At 40.2% G+C, this 18838-nt stretch overlaps 1 long non-coding RNA gene across 1 annotated transcript in view; it reads left to right on the top strand.

Annotated features, from left to right (window-relative positions):
• LOC148004684 (uncharacterized) overlaps positions 1-18838 on the top strand; it is a 101189-nt gene that overhangs the window by 19816 nt on the left and 62535 nt on the right. Inside the window, exons 2-3 of the long non-coding RNA XR_015624671.1 lie at positions 6431-6542; positions 7407-7494. This is a non-coding gene — a long non-coding RNA (uncharacterized LOC148004684). The remainder of the gene's footprint in view (positions 1-6430; positions 6543-7406; positions 7495-18838) is intronic.

Raw genomic sequence — 18838 nt, 5'->3', positions numbered from 1 at the left:
AATAGTTGGCTCGACGATGGCAATGACAATATTCCATCTGGGTATTTAACCTACTGGGTTTTGAAAAATTTTTTAATTCTTTATTGGGTAAACAAGAAGAACATAGAATTAAAAGGGGGAAATACTAGAGATGCATCAGGAAAATGAGGAAAAAAGGCACTGAGTTAAATAAAGAGGAATAAAAAAGTGACTACAATCAAAGTATGTCATACATGCATATGCAGACATGCCTAAAATATTCACATTTTAAAGGGCGAGCTGGATATGTGACTCAGTGTGTCCAGTGGTTGCTGTGCAAACACAAGGACTGGAGTCTAGATTTCCAGAACCCACTTAAAATCCTGGCATGGCATCATGCACCTGCAGCCCTAGAGTTACAATAGGGTGGAGAGAGAGAGAGGAGTATTCTAGGATTCTAGGGTTCACTGATCAGCAAGCCAAAACAGTGAGCTCCAGGTTCAGTGAGAGACCCAACATGTATCCACATGGGCAAATGCATTTGCACACACATACATGTAACCCCCCCCACACACACACACACTCACACACTCACACTCACACACTCAGAAACTATCTGTGACAAATGGATGGTCTGGACAAAGTTTAGAGGGAGGAAATGAACCCTTGCAATCCTAAGATATCCCCAAATTAAAACAAATCATAGAAAACACTGAAGTAAAACATTGGGACATGGATTGGGCGATTGTTTCTTTCAGAGGACAAAAGGAGCAAGTAACAAATGATTTAAATGCCCATGAACGGAGTAGGGTTTTGAAATTCTTAACTGTGGCAACCCTCCCTGCTTTGTTTGCTTCCATAGAGATTCAAATGCTGCTATTACTGATTAGAGAGAACGCTTCTAAAATGACTTGATCTCTTTGTTTCTAAGGGATTTTTTTAAGGGTTGTTTTGTTTTGTTTTTGGTGTCAGGCTTTACCAAATTCTAGAAAGTTACATCCCAGTAACAGCGTAACATTAGTAGAAAATGTTGACACAATTGAAATAGGAGCATCAGAGTATTGGAGGCTAGCACCTGGGTATTGGAGGCTAGCGCCTGGGTATTGGAGGCTAGCGCCTGGGTATTGGAGGCTAGCGCCTGGGTATTGGAGGCTAGCGCCTGGGTATTGGAGGCTAGCGCCTGGGTATTGGAGGCTAGCGCCTGTGTATTGGAGGCTAGCGCCTGTGTATGGGAAGCTAGCACCAAGGCCACACCTGTGTGTTGGAGGCTAGCACCAGTACATTAAATTACGAAACTTGACTCCTAATAAAAAGAAGCAATTATTATCATAACTAGAGCTTAGCAAAATAGTTTGTTCTTCAGGACAAAGAGGACTAAATGGAAAGTCCACTGCGGTACAATTATAATTACATCGCACTCAATCATAACAATTATTGATTGTATCTGATGAGCCAAAGCATAGCACTTTTAACCAAGTTCTCAATGTCAAACAGACTTTCCACATTCTGGATGATGTATTTTCGACTTCTTGATGCATACATATATTCTCTCCATTCCCATTATTTTTGCTGGACCTGTAAACACCATTCATTATAATTGTTATTGTATGAGTCTTTCAAAGGAAGGCGCAACCTTCATTCACGCTCATTGTGGCACCTTGCACAATATCCAGCACACAAAGGACTCATCGATCCTGCATGTAAATTACTGATTCTTTCTCTGTTCCTCCCATAGTTGTCTACCAACTCCTTGGAGACAGTCTTGATGCTTGTCAAAATCTTCAACAACTGTTATAATATCTGATAAACCATAGGTATTGATAAACATCTTCTAATTAAATAGTACATGTAGTATCAGTGTTTGAAATGTACAGTGTATATTTACATATATGTATATACATATGTATATATACCTATATGCATATGTACTTATTAGTTTCTTACCAAACACATAATACATGTAATTAATAGAAAAACCTCACATGTCTGATCATAATGATAACTTCCTGGAGATGGGAACCATTCTTACCCTCCCTTTGTATCTTGACTCGATAAGAATCAGAAGTGAGTTCATTAATCAGCTTTTAAATTTGATAAAAGGTATTAATATACTTATAAGAGGCCTTGAATACATGCCGTGTCTTATGTACCCACTGTGATACTCACCTCACCTCCTACTATAGATGCAGAAACATTCACTAAGCATTCACTACCTATTAAGGGCTAAGTGAGACAGTGAGGAGGAAAATGAAAGCATCAAATGAGCGTCCATCGGTGGATAAGATGGTGTGATATGTAAATAATAAGGGTAATACTGACACACTACTTAGCATTTTGTGAACACAGAGGAGCTCCTCATCCATCTTCAGGTGATATCTGAAGATGTAAGCTTCTGCGATGACTTGGTGGGTAGAGGTGCCTGCCACAGAGAGATTAGAGATGGACGTTTAAAGACGTAAAGATATATATATATATATATATATATATATATATATATATATATATATATATATATATATACCACCACACGGAACTTGACTGCCTTCTCATATTCATATTTAGTGGAGAATACCTAAGTGTTTTATGTATCAGATAATGTTGTGCTGTCCTTAGAACAATTACGTATACTCCATTAAATATGAGTAAGAAAGAAAACTTTGAAGACTACTGGGGTTGTACAGCATGTGAGCAGTATAAGCAGGGAGGCAGGAGAGTAAGAGTGAGCATATTCTAGAAGAACTAGAAGATAAAGTTGGCGTGACTTGGTGGTGGGGGCTGATGAGGAATGCACACTAACGAGCTAAGTCAAAGGTGATTTCCTTGTTTCTGGAGAAGTGTAGACCATCAACTAAGAGACAAGCGTGAGCGCATTAGCCTGTCCTTTATAGACTCATTTTAAGATACCGTTCAGTAAAGTTATTCGGTATATAGCTTTATATATGAATCACAAAACAAAAGGCAAAATGTAAACCAAAATGCATAGATGGAAGATGTCTTACATCTGAGTAAATCAGCCCACTAGCAATATGTGAAGGATGAAGAGAAATGGAGGATACTGAAGGTCTAAAATATTTTAAAAGGAGGGGCAGATAAGAGAGGGGATGAGGAGATGTTTCTGTGGGTAAAATGCTGGTTGTGCAATCATGAAGACCTAATTTTGGATCCCTGGCACCCACGGGAAATTCAGGATGTGTTCTTTACACACACATGCGCGCGCGCACACACACACACACACACACACACACACACACACACACACACACAAATGATAAAGAGACTACCTGTCATAAGAGAGTATCAAGCCCTCACTTTAACAAAAGGCAGGACAGATGGACAATGTCTAGTACCATTACACAAACGCCATTTTACTCCTATTAATGTCACCCTTTAGCAAATGTCCTTTTGTAGAAGCAAAGTTCCTCTTCCTTGCCTTCAGTTAGAACCCACGTCTCACGTAAGCCCTGTAAGTCTTCCATAAGCCAGTTCTTAAACAACAAAGGGTGCTATTAATCATAATTCCCAGAGAACGGGTAGGAGCATTTGTTCATAATGGTGATTTTCCATGCACGCTGGGAAAGCAGAGAGCAGGTGTGTGGAGGTGAGCTTACAAAAGGGGCCAAGCCGGCTGAGCGCTAATGGAGAACCATAGATGGTGAGCTGTGGCCGGTGCACTCTCCCTGAGACACATTCTAAGCAGATCGATGCCCTGTGCATGGCCATTTGGACAATACTTGTGAGCACTTTGATATGCATTTTGATGTATATTTGATGTCGGTTTTTAATGTATTTTAGAGTAAACTCTCTGCACTGCTGGGTGGTTTTTTTTTCCTGTGCCCTAGAGGGATGTTATTTGCGAATCTTATTAAAAATTAATGTGAATCTACTTCCCACATTCTGTCTGTCATAGATGAAGAACAACCTATGTCGATATGCACGATCCATTCATTGATTTCTAGGCCCGGTTGTGCTCAAATTATGTGATGGATTTGAGCAAAACTTGATTTATCTAGATGATAGAATTCTACTCACCGATAAAGCTCTCTCAGGTGGCTGTGAATTCAGAGAATTCCATTTCTCTCTCTAAGGAACACAATATGAATAGAGTCCCAATCAATACGCTCCTACCAACCAGCCTTTCTCTCTAACCTCACATGTTAGAACAAAACCGTTCATGTTAATATGCCACTAGTGATGGATCTAGAACATGGAATATGGTGGCCATGCCAAAGTAACTGGGAAGACCTTACTTACACTGCCAAATCCCATTACAACAAGTTAAATGTTCTAGTATAATTTGTGAAAAGAACTTTACTTTTATTTGATGGATATAATTTTTTCTTCACATATGATGCACAGTATGAATATCATGGGTGTGCCTGATGCCCACAGAGGTCATCAGAGGGCATGGGACCCTCTGCCACCAGAGTTACAAACTAACGAAGCACTGCATGGGTGCTTGGAACTGAACTCTGGTCCTATGCAAGAGCAGACAGTGTTCTTTACTACTAAGCCACCTCTCTTCAGTTTAATTTTTATACTGCAAAGACCAAACACCTTACCAAAGACAGAAACAACACAAGCTGTCTGCATTGCAGTCTAAGGAGTTTTGAGATGATGCCCACCACACATTCATGTCAGAAAGAGTTTTCATACAAACACCACATTTTATCTACTCCACTACTCTCCCTGGAGAATAATTGAAGGCTGATAATCAAGAGATTAATATGAGGAAAGCAGATGCTTTAGGAGGAATGAAGTAAGAGGTTTATCCTCTGTAGCCCCGCCTCCAATCCTATAAAGTAGAACGATATCCAGTGTTATTTGGATAAATCTGTGAGGTAGAGAATTTCTCAGGGTTTGTTGCATTAGGACTGATGATGTCACGGGGGTTCTTGTGGGGGGTTTAGATTAACATTCACTCACCTCTTTCAATTAGATTTACCATCTACTAACAGATATCAGAGCAAAAATCAGTGAGGAGACATCATTATAGAGAAACCACCGGATCCATTAAATGATATTTATTAGTGTTATTTGTTAGTAGAGAAATATTACTGCTATTCAGTTTGTTGCGTAAATATATCAAATCTACAAAGATAATTTGAAAAATCAATTCACGACATGTAACGTAATCACAAACTCTGAAATACGCAAGCTACCTTTTGGCGGGACAGGAATTATGGCTCTGCAGAATGATACTCCAGACTATTGTAAAAATTATTGTTCTGGTCCAGTTTTCAACAACAAATAGAGAGATATATAAACAGTAAATTCGGTTATCATGTTTAACTCATCAAGTTCTTTCCCAAGGATAAGTACATACAATATTACAGTGTTTTTGTTGTTCCCTAAATTAGCAGGCTTCCTGTTCATCAGTGAGACTGCTTCTTTACAAAAGGTTTTTAAAGATTCTCTCTGAGTGTGTGTGTGTGTGTGTGTGTGTGTGTGTGTGTGTGGTGTGTGTGCATGTGCGTGTGTGTGCACATGTATGGGCACACAAAAGCTTAAGCACTCTGAGTCACGGATTCACTGCCTCGCTTCTGCCCTTGATCCTCCTTTAAATAGGAATGTTCAATAGATCCATACACATCACTTCCCAACTTTGTCACAGGAACAAACTGGAGAAACTGCAAGTAAATATAAAAATGGCTTATTTCAGGAGCAGGCTAGAAAACACTAGCTATGAGGGATTCCGCTGAATTTAAAGAATTCTAAGAGGGGTTGGGGATTTAGCTCAGTGGTAGAGCACTTGCCTAGCAAGCACAAGGCCCTGGGTTTGGTCCCCAGCTCTGAAAAAAAGAAAAAGAAAAAAAAAAGAATTCTAAGAAAAATATGAAGAGGTGCTCAAAAGGCGGGAGAAAGAGCTCGGCAGTTAAGAACTTCTAGGGCTCACACAGACAACTTGTCTTTGGTTCTCTGCACTCAATGCAGCCAATAACTCTAGTTCTGGGAGATCTAGTACCCTCTTTTGGCATATGCATACAGATACACCCACTCATATGCATATAGCCATATGCAGACACCAGGCATACACATAATTGAAAATATAAATAAATCTAGAAAAAAAAAACAGGAAAGCTGAAGCAGGAAGAATATACGTTTACAAACTGTTAGAAGTTCAGCCAATAGGATGCAGTGTGGGGGGCTTTGTGCATTACTAACCACATTTAAATATGTGTAAAACAAATCCTTGTTTCCCACTAAAACAGGCAAACATTTACAACAAAGAAAATGTTCCAAGCACCATAGAGGAAAAATTAAAATACTTAATTTAACAAAACCCTAAGAAGCAAACAAAAAAGTAGTAGCAGAAAAGATTTCATATTCTAAGTGGTAAAGATGAAATTATTTTGAGCTTGATACCTACTCTGGGACAGTTCTAAGACTGTGGTCTTTAACAGTCAAATAGCCATCATGATAAATATATTCCCACACTTGGGCTGGACCTAATGAAGCGCATACTTTATTTCAGACTCTATCCTTAGAAGACAAGACTAAGAGATGAACAAGATGCTGCTTACAGACCTGTTGGAGTACTGTGGACACTGAGAAGCTGACGAAGGTTGTAAAGCCGTTATTGGAGGGTAAGTTGACTAATGTGGGGCCACAGATAGGGGCCAACATATGCTTCAAGGTCTGAATGTTTGCAAGAGAAAAACACCAGAATTGACTTTGAAGGTCACACAGGAAAACTGCAGAATCAGAGGAAGGTATAGAACACACACCAACACATAAAGTAATGTCATTTATCCATGTTTTGTGGTATGAGAGCCAGTTCCAGAATAATCACCGAAGAGAAACGACCAGGGAAATTTGATCCAGGGATTTTAATATACAACCAGGGAGAGATTCTTGAGCCAAGCATTAGAAGCCAAGGTAGACAGCCAAAGGGGAATGTGAGAGCTAGTCAGAGGAGAGCAGAAAGCAGCAGGACACATGGGCAAGTTGGTCTGAATCTAGATGAGCCGTGTAGACAGCAGGAAAACCATGATGGAAAGTGTCAGCACATTGATGATTTCTGACAGCAAGTGGCTGGTCAGAGAACCCATGGTGGGACACTTACCTGGCACTCAGTAGGTTCTCAAAAGAGTACACAGCACTGAGCGTTTGTCTCTTTGCATGTGTGCCTGTATGATATGGTTAATCTAATGGTCAGTGATCTCTCAAATGCGGATAATCTTTTACTATTACATATTATACACTAAGTGTAACCAAATCATTACCTCAAAGTACCCATCTTGGTGCTGGATTTGTAAAGAACCTGGGTTTGGTTCCTAGCACCCCCTGGTGGTCCCCAATCTGTAACTTTGGTTCCAGGGAACCCAGTGCCCTGTTCAGGTCTCCATGTATACGTGTGGTGAAAATGAATTTATAAAGAGAAACTCATGAAGAATCATTTGAAACCTTTTAAAAAATCTAATCTTTTTGTATATTGCTATATAACAAAGCCATTGCAGAGCCAAGAGTTACAATCTGAAGAGAATGGGAAGGAAACCTTTCTAGCGCAGACCATTCAACTCTCGCCTTGAAAGCCAGGTCAGTCCTGCTAGATCCATAACTTCAGATCTTTCTTATCTTTAATAGAAAACTGACAGATGACTTTAAAAATTATCATACTCCAACCGTATTTCTCTTCAGCGACATGAGTTTCATCAAAGGCACCCTGAACTGGTGTTACCGCAATATTTGCCCAAACAATATTTTTCAAGTTGTCTGTAGAAATTTTGTTTTTCCCTATCAGATCTTCATTCTCTGATCTTTTGTCCTAGTGTGGATCTGTTTTGGTCCAAGGAATTTTGTTTTCCATTGTGAAATTGTTGATCCTCTCCTAAGTTGGCTTTATTGTTTTTATTTTTATTATTTTATTTTATTTTTCCTGTAAATGCCGTGTTTCCTGTATTACTTAGACAAGGAAGAAACAACAGAAAAATTACAGTATAGGAATGACTGGATCAGTATATCCTCCTCTGACACATAGCTCAGCTGGTATAAGGATTTAAGATCTTTATATTGTTGTTGTTGTTGTTATTCTCTTTAATCTTTTTTATAGTCCAGTCATTATCCCTCTCTTGGTCCACCCTCTGACAGTTCCTTATCCCATTCCTCCTTCCCTGTCTCCAAGAGGACGCCCCTTACACACCTACACACCCCTGCACCCCATCAGGCCTCCCCACTCCCTAGGGCCTCAAATCTCTCCAGAGGGTGTGTCTTCTTTCACTGAGGCCAAACCAGGCATCCTCTGCTGTATATGTGTTGGGAGCCTCATATCAGCTGATGTATGCTGCCTGGTTGGTGATTTGGTGTCTGAGAGATCTTGGAGGTACAGGTTAGTTGAGACTGCTGGTCTTCTTATGGGGTTGCCCTCCTCCTCAGCTTCTTCCAGCATTTCCCTAATTCAAACTACAGGGGTCATGACTTCAGGCCATTGGTTGGGTATAAGTATCTGCTTCTGTCTCAGTCAGCTGCTTGTTGGGCCTCTCAGAGGGCAGCCATGCTAGGCTCTTGTCTGTAAGCACACCATAGCATCAGTAATAGTGATAGTGTCAGGCCTTGAAGCCTCCCATTAAGATGGATCCCAATTTGGGCCTGTCACTGGACCTCCTTTCCCTCAGTCTCTTCTCCATTTTTGTCTCTCTAGTTCTTTCAGACAGGAACAATTCTGGGTCAGAGTTTTTGACTGTTGAGTAGCAACTCCATCCCTCACTTAATGTTCTGTCTTTCTACTGGAGGTGGAATCTACAAGTTCCCCCTCCCCACTGTTAGGAATTTCATCTAAGGTCCTTCCCTCAAAGTATTGAGATTCTCTCACTTCCGAGGTCTCTGGTATATTCTAGAGAGTCTCCCCACCTCCCACCTCCCACCTCCCAATATATATATATATATATATATATATATATATATATATATATATATATATATATATATATATATATATATATTTCCATTCATTCTGTTGGCCCTTGGGGCTTTACTCCTGGTCTCCCCCAATACCTGATCATGTTCCCCATTTTTCCCTGTCAACCCCCCTCCCCTCCCCCACCCATGTCCCTCCCTCCCTCTGCTCTCTGTTTTCTTCTCCTTCCCAAGTGGGACTGAGGCATCCTCACTTGGGCCCTTCAGCTTGTTAACCTTCTTGAGTTCTGTGAACTATGTCCTGGGTATTCTGTACTTTTATGGCTAATATTCACTTATTATGTATTCACTTATTAGTGAGTACATACTATGCATATGCTTTGGGGTCTGAGATACCTCACTCGGGATTGTATTTTCTAATTCCATTCATTTGCCTGCAAAACTCATGATGCCCTCGTTGAATAGGATCTTGGACAAAGAAGCCAAAAGTATACAATGGAAAAAAGAAAAGCATCTTCAATAAATGGTGCTGGTCTAATTGGCAGTTGGTATGTAGAAAAATGAAAATAGATCCATATTTGTTACCTTGCACAAAGTTCAAGTCCAAGTGGATCAAGGACCTCAACATAAAACCAGATACACTGAAGCTAATAGAAGAGAAATTGGGAAAGAGCCTTGAACTCATAGGCACAGGGGGAGTTTCCTAAAAGAACTCCAATGGCTCACGCTCTAAGATCAAGAATTGATAAATGGGGCCTAATGAAATTGAAAAGTTTCTGTAAGGCAAAGGACATAGTCAATAGAACAAGTCAGCAACCTCCAAATTGGGAAAAAATCTTCACTAACCCCACATCTGATAGACGGTTTATATCCAAAATATATAAAGAACTCAAGAAGCTAACCTCCAAAGAACCAAACAATCCAATCAAGAAATGGGATGTAGAACTAAACAGAGAATTCATAACAGAGGGATTGTGATTAGCTGAGAAGCACTTGAAGAAATGGTCAAAGTCATTAGTGACCAGAGAAATGCACATCAAAATGACCCTGAGATTCCACCTTACACCAATCAGAATGGCTAAGATCCAACCCCGGGCAACAGCACATGTTGGTGAGAGTGCGGAGAAAGAGGAACACTCCTCCATTGTTGGTGGGATTGCAAACCAGTACAACCACTCTGGAAATCAATCTGGGGGTTCTACAGAAAATTGGGACTAGATCTACCTGTAGACCCAGCTATACTACTCCTTGGCATTTATCCCACCATGCCACAAGGTTCTATGTTCACTATGTTCATAGCAGCCTTGTTTGTGATAGCCAGAAGCTGGAAACAACCCAGATGTCCCACAACAGAAGAATGGATACAGAAAAATGTGGTTCTAAAGTCGGCTTTAATACAGCACTCTGTCCCAGGGACCTAGAGCTACTATCTAGAGACTCGTTTCCCCTCGTGTTTCTGGAGATGCAGTCCATCGAGGTGGAAAACGGGGCCTGCACCTCAGAAGAGTACCTCATAAAGCAGACTGGCACCTGCTTTTGTTCTTCAGTGAATTTAGATCCTCTAGGATTTATGAACTCATTAGTCCCTCTCATTTCATCTTCCGCATGGGTAGGTGTTATGGGGGACTGTGATCTGTGGGATCACCATTTTAGGGAGTACCTCTTGCTAGTTAAGAAGGCAGCAGCTGTGGTGATAACACTGGGGATGCTTAACCGTGGGTCAGCAACTTATTACTCCCCTGTGCTCTTGCAGTCAGAAGAGCTCCCAGCAAGGCTTTGACGGTGCTGTTTAATTCGAATCCTCTGTACAGATGCGGGATACAATGGCAACTTTTTGCAACGTTGTCATGTTTTGCTCTTATTCTCAATATATTCAATAACAACAAAGACTGCAGTGGTAACACTTACTCAAAATTTAGACAGTGATACCACTTACTCAAAGTTTAGATTTCTTTTTCTTCAGTGAAACAATTTCCTACTCCAGATAATTATTTTATTGGAATGATTACACAAAATGCCTGCCTTTATTTTTTTTAACATAATGCTCTAGGTAAAGAAAACTAAGAAAACCCTTTTAGTATTAAAAGTACCTAAAGTTCACTATGAAGGTACACTGTGTGAGAATGGATTATATTTTCCTTTGAAGTTATGTTTAATTTTTGTATGGAATTGGCCGATACATGTATTCATAAAGGCCTGTTCCCTTCTTATACAACCAATCAATCAATCAATCAATCAACAAATAAATAAATAATAACTTTTAAAAATTTGTTGGACGCTGTGGAGAAATAGATCTGGTGTGGCAATTGTCCTCGACTGCTCCGTCTTCACTTTCGTACACTTCAGCTGGATTCCATCCTGTCCTGGCAGGTGTCGTGAATAGAAGAGTCTCATTTCAATGGGTAGGGCTTCAGAGTGTTTGCTAGTTCCTCTCTTTCTCTAATGCTCTTTGCTGACTCGTTTTGAGCGAGTTACTCTGCATAGCCTGTTTGTCAAGTGAATACTCTTACCATGCCCATTTTTCAGATGCAGAAGTTGGGGCTCATGGAAGCTCTTTGTACCATTTGTTCTGCAGATGGCAAGTAAGCTTGGCTGCCCAGTTCTGAACTGAAATTAACTTCCCAGAAAGCAGAAAAACAAACCAACCAAACAAAAAGCAGTACATGGAAGACGTGTGTGTGTGTGTGTGTGTGTGTGTGTGTGTGTGTGTGTGTGTGTTTTGTTTTAGCCCCAGTCCTCCTTTTAAGCTATTGTTAAAAGAAGTCATTTAAGGGGGAAGTGATTGATTATATGACAACCTCAAGACAGTAAGTACTAAAAAAATTAAAATACAAAGAAAGCAGTTGTGGTGTCTTATAACGGTGCACCTTGATGACCTCCCTCATCACCACACACACCCGTAATAGCCTAACAGATTCCTTTTCAGTTTTCTGGACTGTGATTGGACCAGTTTTCAATTCCCAATCTTTATATGCATCAGTCAGTCAGCCATCTTGACAGTGTTGTTCTTCATGGATATCAGCCATGAACTCAAAGTTTATAAGCTAGACAAGTTAGCGTAAGGTCACTGCCGATTTAGGTTTTTTGGTTTTGGGTTTGGGTTTGTTCGTTCGTTTGTTTTTAGCGGAAGAGGACTGAAGTGTTCTGTGCAGCAGCCATTCCCTAAGTGGAAGTTCTCTATTGGGGCACATGGATTCTATCTCCAAAACTGTTCTTTCTCTCCCATTTCTGTTTGATTTTTTTAAAAGCCATGGCAACCGTCTAGTGATACTCGTTATCTTTTCATTTGAGTGTCCCTCCATTTTGAGAACCAAATAGTAACTTTGCTAATATTAGTAAAGTGTTGTTGGCCTTTTAAATGGGCATATGCAGTCATAAGAGGCATTATAACATTCTCATACATACTTTGTAGAGCTTCCTCCCTCTACTTTCCTCCCCATCTCCACCTGCTCACGCCTGTCCGCTCCTCCCTCTGATAGTCCTCCCGCCCCCATCACATGGACTCTGTTACCATCCTCCTTTTCTGTCCCCAAGTTGACCTTTAATAGTAAATTTTATTTAGCTTGGAATTCATCAACATGTAAGGGAACTAAAGAGAATGAGAAACATTCATGGCCTTCACGGTAGCGGTATGGAGGAGATCCTTTTAACTTAGTGTCTTGTTGACTGGGCAAAGAAAGCGGCCGCCGCACAGAACACTTCAATCCTCTTCCGCTAAAAACAAATGAATGAACAAACCCAAACCCAAAACCAAAAAACCTAAATCAGCAATGACCTTACTTGTCTACTTTCTCTGGTGGTAGATAGTCTAAAGCACACTATTACACTGTATTGCTGGAATGGGCCTTTTCATTATTTGCTCAATACTCCCTTTGTGCTTTTATAGTTACAGGGCTGACCTCTGGGGGGTCTAGCACATGCACATTTGTTCTTGAAGCCTTGTAGAGTCTCCCTTCCAGAATTCACATCATTTGTTATTTCTTCCCTTTTGCTGACGTATTCATTTTCATGCAAATATCTCCACTACATATACATGGAATGCTTTTCTCAGTCTCCTTGGGATTTGACAAATTTTCCTTAATCAGAATAAATAAATTTAATAATTTAATAAGTAAATTTTTTAATAAATTTAATAGTAAATTTTATTTAGCTTGGAATTCATCAACATGTAAGGGGGCTAACGAGAGTGAGAAACATTCATGGCCGTCACGGTCGCAGTATGGAGGGGATCCTTTCAACTTAGTGTCCTGTTGACTGGGCAAAGGTCAGTCTCTCCTCCGGAAGTCTAGTTTTAAAGAAAAAATGGCTGATTGGTTCTGTCTTATGAGAATGGTTCCCCAAACTCAAAATTCAGATTAACTAAAATTCTAATGATACTAATTACCCGAAACAAATTATCCAGATCACTTGATCAAAATAAAATCTTTAGGAGTTCGACTGTTCTTCTAAATATTTCATTTTTGACCCATCTCAATAACTTTCATTCAGGAGGAGAGACACTTAAGTTAATAACACCTTGCCAAGGCCCGGAATTTTAGGTGTGGTAGTTGTATATTGAGTTCATCATGTAGAAGATTCTGAAAAGGCTGATCAGAAGAAAGAAACCTTGATTGTGCTGTTTTGTGATATATATATGTATATATTTGGTTATGAGCTTTTCCCCAAAATCCCCATTTGAACTGAACAACCTGCTCTACCTGAATGAGAAGTCATTTAGGACTACATGATTCCTCCATGACGTAAGGTGTAAAGAAAGCACACAGACTATGTGTGCACGTGGATCTTAGCAGCCGAGGACTTTGGAAATACAGGGAATGTTTAGTTGAATTTGAGGACTTCTGTTGCAACGTGTGATATAAATACCATTTGTGACCAGAAACGAATCCACCTGTGCTCCAGTATCATCTGCTTTATGGAACAGATGCCCTTGAGTGTGGTAAGTGATCTTAGAAGTCACGCAGCAACAGAAAGGCATGCCTCACCATTTGCTTAACTGTGCAAACAGCCTTTATCTATTTACTTGCACTCATTTAAAAAATTATTCGAGTGGCTGGAGAGGTGGCTCAGTGGTTAAGAGCACTGACTGCTCTTCCAGAGGTCCTGAGTTCAAATCCCAGCAATCACATGGTGTCTCATAACCATCTGTAGTGAGATCTGATGCCCTCTTCTGGTGTGTCTGAAGACAGTTACAGTGTACTCATATACATAAAATAAATAAATCTTTTAAAAATTATTTGAGGATCTTTGGTTACTATGGGTTCTACTTGTCAGTCTGACCACAGCGTTTTAAGTCACCATTTAACATAGTGAGAGAAGACCTAGTGATATCAAGTCGAGAGATAATTAAAGTGACATGTGCTTCAGAACAAACAGAGACTTAGAGACGCCACAGAGCAAGGAGGCCTTGGGCTATTATAATTACTTTTGTTGAATATCACCTGAGAAAATGGGTAGCATATTGCTATAAGTTATAAATATTGTATTTCTTCTTAGATAATATACTGCATAGCAATCATTAGAGAAGAGTATTTGTTTTACCTTTAGCCATTATCTGTGTGTATATGTGTTTGTGTGTGTGTGTGTGTGTGTGTGTGTGTGTGTGTGTGTGTGTATTTGTATATATAAGTTTGGTCTGTGTGTATCTGTGTAAGTTTTGTCTGTGTGACTGTGCATATGTGTGTATAAGTGTGGTATGTGTATGTGTGTAATGTGCATGTACATGTGCGTGTGTTTGTATGTGTATAGTGTGGTATGTATGTGTATACACCCACTATACTGGATGGCCTATTGTTTTGTTTCTGCCAGCTTAACATAAGCTATAGTCATCTTGGAAGGGGAATTGCATTGAGAAAATGTTCCCATCAGATTGGCTTGTGGGCAAGTCAGAAGGCATTTTCTTGGTTAATGATAGATGTGCCTCTGCTAGGGCTTAGCCCATGGTGGGCAGTGCCACCCTGGGCAGATGGTGTTGGATAGTATGAGAAATCAGGCTGCAAAAGCCAGGATGAGCAAATTAGTAAGCAGTATTCATCCATGGCTTTTGTTTCCCAGGTACCTTGAGTCTCTGCCATGACTTCTCTCAACTGAAGTATAACATGGGTCATAAACCCTATCGTCCCCAACTTGTTTTAGTCAGTGTTTTATCATAGCAAATAAACCCTAAGACATCCAACTCCCCCAACTCAAATCTTTCTGTGCGTGTGTTTGTGTGCGTGTGTGCGTGTGTGCGTGGGCGTGTTCGTGTACATGCACAGAGGCCTCGGAATGTCTTTCACTGAATTTGGAATTACGCTGAAAGCCCGCAGTCCCAAGTTATCCTTCAGTTTCTGCTTCTCATTGCGCTGGTGCCACACCCAGCTCTTTACATGGGTCCTGGGATCTGAACTCAGGTCCCTGTGGTGGTGTGGTAGAGGCTATACCCACTGAACAATCTCTTTAGTTTGTGCAGTCATGTTGCAGGTGTTACATTTCCCAGTCATGGGCAAGGTCCTGGATTTGATCCATAGAAACTTCAATAATAAATTTCTATAAATTTATAATTATATATAGAAATTTATAATAGAAATTATAACTTCCATAGCTTTTTAACATATAAAATTTTAAAATAGAAACGTAGGTTATGGTTTAAGGATAACGTTTGTTGGAAGAAAATAGTTACATAATGCTCACTTTTGTCAGTCATGGAAAAACACCTAAACAAACAAAACTGATGAAGCCAGCTAGTTTTCTATTTGGAGAATGTGAGCTCTGGAAAACCTCGGTTATATTTTTGGAGCATAGGAAAGGAGTATGATATTAGGCAGAAAGCTTAAAATGCTACCAAGGCTGAGTGCTACAAAGAAGAAGTATTATCTGCATGATGACCACACCAACATCTACAGTGCAAATACTGACGTAATAGAGCTACCAGCAACCAGGAAGTCACCTTAGCAACCACATCCCCTTACCAAAACACATCAAACACAACATTTTCAAATAGCTAATTCAGATTGAGTTTTAAAAATAATCAGAAAAGAAAATGTACTCTGCATAAACATACTCAGAGAGATCTTAAGATTTCATTTGTTTTGTAGACAACGCCTCTGGAAGGGTTGGTTGCCTTGTTGACTCCAGACTAAGATTGGAGTTCTGATTTTATGTTAAAATTGCCGTCTTGTGAGACAGTGAGTTGATACTTGATGGGCTGTGTGGATGAAACCATCAGTTTGGTGTCGGGAGACACCTGGGGAAGCTTAGTGTTCATTAGCTGGAGAGAAATCATAGAATGAGCAGAGGGAACAACTGCTGTCCCAGACTATCCCAGGGTAGAGAGGAGATGTATGGTTAGAGACAGGGCTAATGACTCCCATCTGAAACTGCTGAAGCAACAGCTCTGCTCTGGAATCCCACTCATTCCTCTTTATAAAGGTCTGTTTCTAGAAAGGAGAGGCCTTCGACATGGGATTCTAGGATGCTCAGTGACAAGCTTCTCTCTGTGTATAAATGTACAAATCATTCGAATTCAGCACTCACAGTAACACTGCACAGTGAAGGTGCTGAAGAGAGATTCAGTTGGTTCACATATGGCCTCTTTGGACAGGCGTAAGAATGGACCGTCCCTAACAATAGCAATGTGACTTGCATTTGCAGAGTAACATGTTCAAAGGGCTTGCTCTTCAATGATTTCATATCATTCCGTGACAATTCTATTGTTCAGTCGGCACACTTACTCTTCCCTTCATTATGCAAATAAGGAAATCAAGCACAGATAGTTTCCTCTAACAAGCCAATCAACAGGAAAAATGCAATCATTTGATGAAGGTCCTGGTACACTTCAGAACGCTGCTTGTTTTTCCCAACAGGAAAACTTAATTCTCTAAATGCCACGTGCTTTGGGCACTGCAGTGCCAAGTGTCTCAAAGTTCGGTCAAATACATTCAGACTTTTCCTTCTTTTCTTACCCTCTTTTGGGCATTTCAATTAAACCAGAAAGGGAATACTAGTTTTCAAAATCTCCTGGCTTAGACCACATATACTAGAAAGGCTTTCATTGAGCATTAACTATATGGTGAGACACTGCCTACAGTGGCTCACCAACCACCCTCTGCACCATTCTTTTGTGTTTTTAGTAATTGCTTTTGTTCGTTAGTGCTCTGACTGTAGGGTAAACTCTTAGAGAAGACTCTTTTTTTTTCTTTTCTTTTTTTCGGAGCTGGGGACCAAACCCAGGGCCCCAACCCCAGAGAAGACTCTTAAACTTAAATATAACTGGTCAGTAAAATGAATGCCTGTTGATGACGTTACATATATGATGATTCCTTCCCATCCTCTCTCTTTCTCTCTTTCTCTCTCTTTCTCTCTCTCTCCATATATATATATATATATATATATATATATATATATATATATATATATATAACAGGGAGCCAACAGCTTCCAAATGAATAAAAATTGCTGAAAGCATAGTTTCTTTCAGGCTATTAAATGTACCGTGCAAGGTAAGCATGGCTTACCATCTGCTATACTGGGGCTTTTTATATCACATTTCACATAGGAAATGTCACTGTAATACTAACTTTCTGATGTTTTCCTCCATCACAGTATGTATATTTTGATCTATGTGAAGTTCATTCATCCAGTAAACACTAATCTCCTTTTATATGTCAGACACTGGATCTGGGTACAGGGCAAAGAGCTATGCATAAAATTGGCCCGGAGGTTAAGAAACTGTGTTTTGTAGTTAATTTAAAACATGTGCATTCTTCTGTTTCTAACTCTTCTAGCTTTTCGGTTTGCTACATCGTTCCTTGTATCTGTTTGCCTAGCCTAGGAGCACCAGTTACAATGTGAAGTCTTCGATTCATTGAATACTTGCTGAGGAGCTGGGGAAACGACCAAGTTTTCCCCATAAAACACCTTGCTGATCTTCATTCAGCCTCAGAGCAGATCAAAGGGTAGTTACTATTTTAAGGTTCATTTTCTATTTCAGGAAATTTATCCAGTGACCCAGGCTTGCCTTCTTCCAGACTAGATTCTTCTGCATTACATCAATATTGTCAGATATCTAAATGATTTCTGTAACTGTTGGATCTGTCATGCCATTCATACCTTCCCTCCCTAGCCTGCATTCGTGAACGAGCAGGAGGATAGACATAATAGAGGAAGGGTATGAGGGAGGGTCTGAAATAACATCCAAGTGGCTGGAGGAAGTGAAGGCAGTAGTAGAGACAGAAAACCCGGGAAAGGATGCCACATCTGTCTGTCCACGGAACTGTCACATGGAGACAGATCTACTTGCTTATGTCTCCATGGATGGAACCAAGAACAAGTTACAAGTTCAGAGGAAACAGTTCATGCTGGTGAAGAGGAAGCGGTTTCTAACGTATTGATTAGAGAAGAAAGAGATAGTGCAGGGGAGAGGACTCCCGTCTGTGGAGAAGTTCCGAGGTGTCTCTGTGAGCATCCTGTGCGTGTGGGGAGGTGGATAAGACTCTGGCTCAGGACACAGCAGGAGAAGCTGCTGGCTTACAATAACCCCAGGACTAGCTATACTGAGCAGCAGATGTCACTGTTTCATAAAGAGAGGAGTAAGGGACTTTTCGGGATTCAGGATTCAGGTCTAGACCATTTCACACAGAAAGAAGTTTCTGAGAAGTGTTGAGGGTTAAGGTTGTCTCTAAGGAACACACAATAAGTAACCCAGAATGCTAATTATTTTTGTTATAGAATTTATGTAGCCTATTGTTATGCTAGGGTTTAGTCCCGTACTGAGATAGGAGGTAATACTAGTAGCTCCATGAATTATGTTAGTTTTGTAAAAGACTGAACAGTTCATTCCCTAATAGTAGCCAGCAGCATGGGAGGTAAAAATTCCAAATCAATAAAGACTACTAAAATAAAAGTATACATAGATGCCCAGATATGCCCAGATATAGATGCACATGCATGCAGTTCTCTGATGGTCATCTTCTCCAGATTTCTAATGCCATCCCTTGACCCGTCCACGTGCTACAGCTTGAGCTCTGTAACTCATAGAACATGAATGTGT

This window comes from Rattus norvegicus, chromosome 7 (assembly GCF_021556685.1).
Source record: "Rattus norvegicus strain SHRSP/BbbUtx chromosome 7, alternate assembly SHRSP_T2T, whole genome shotgun sequence".
Classification (NCBI taxonomy): Eukaryota; Metazoa; Chordata; class Mammalia; order Rodentia; family Muridae; genus Rattus; species Rattus norvegicus.
This window is presented reverse-complemented; position numbering and strand designations above follow the sequence as displayed.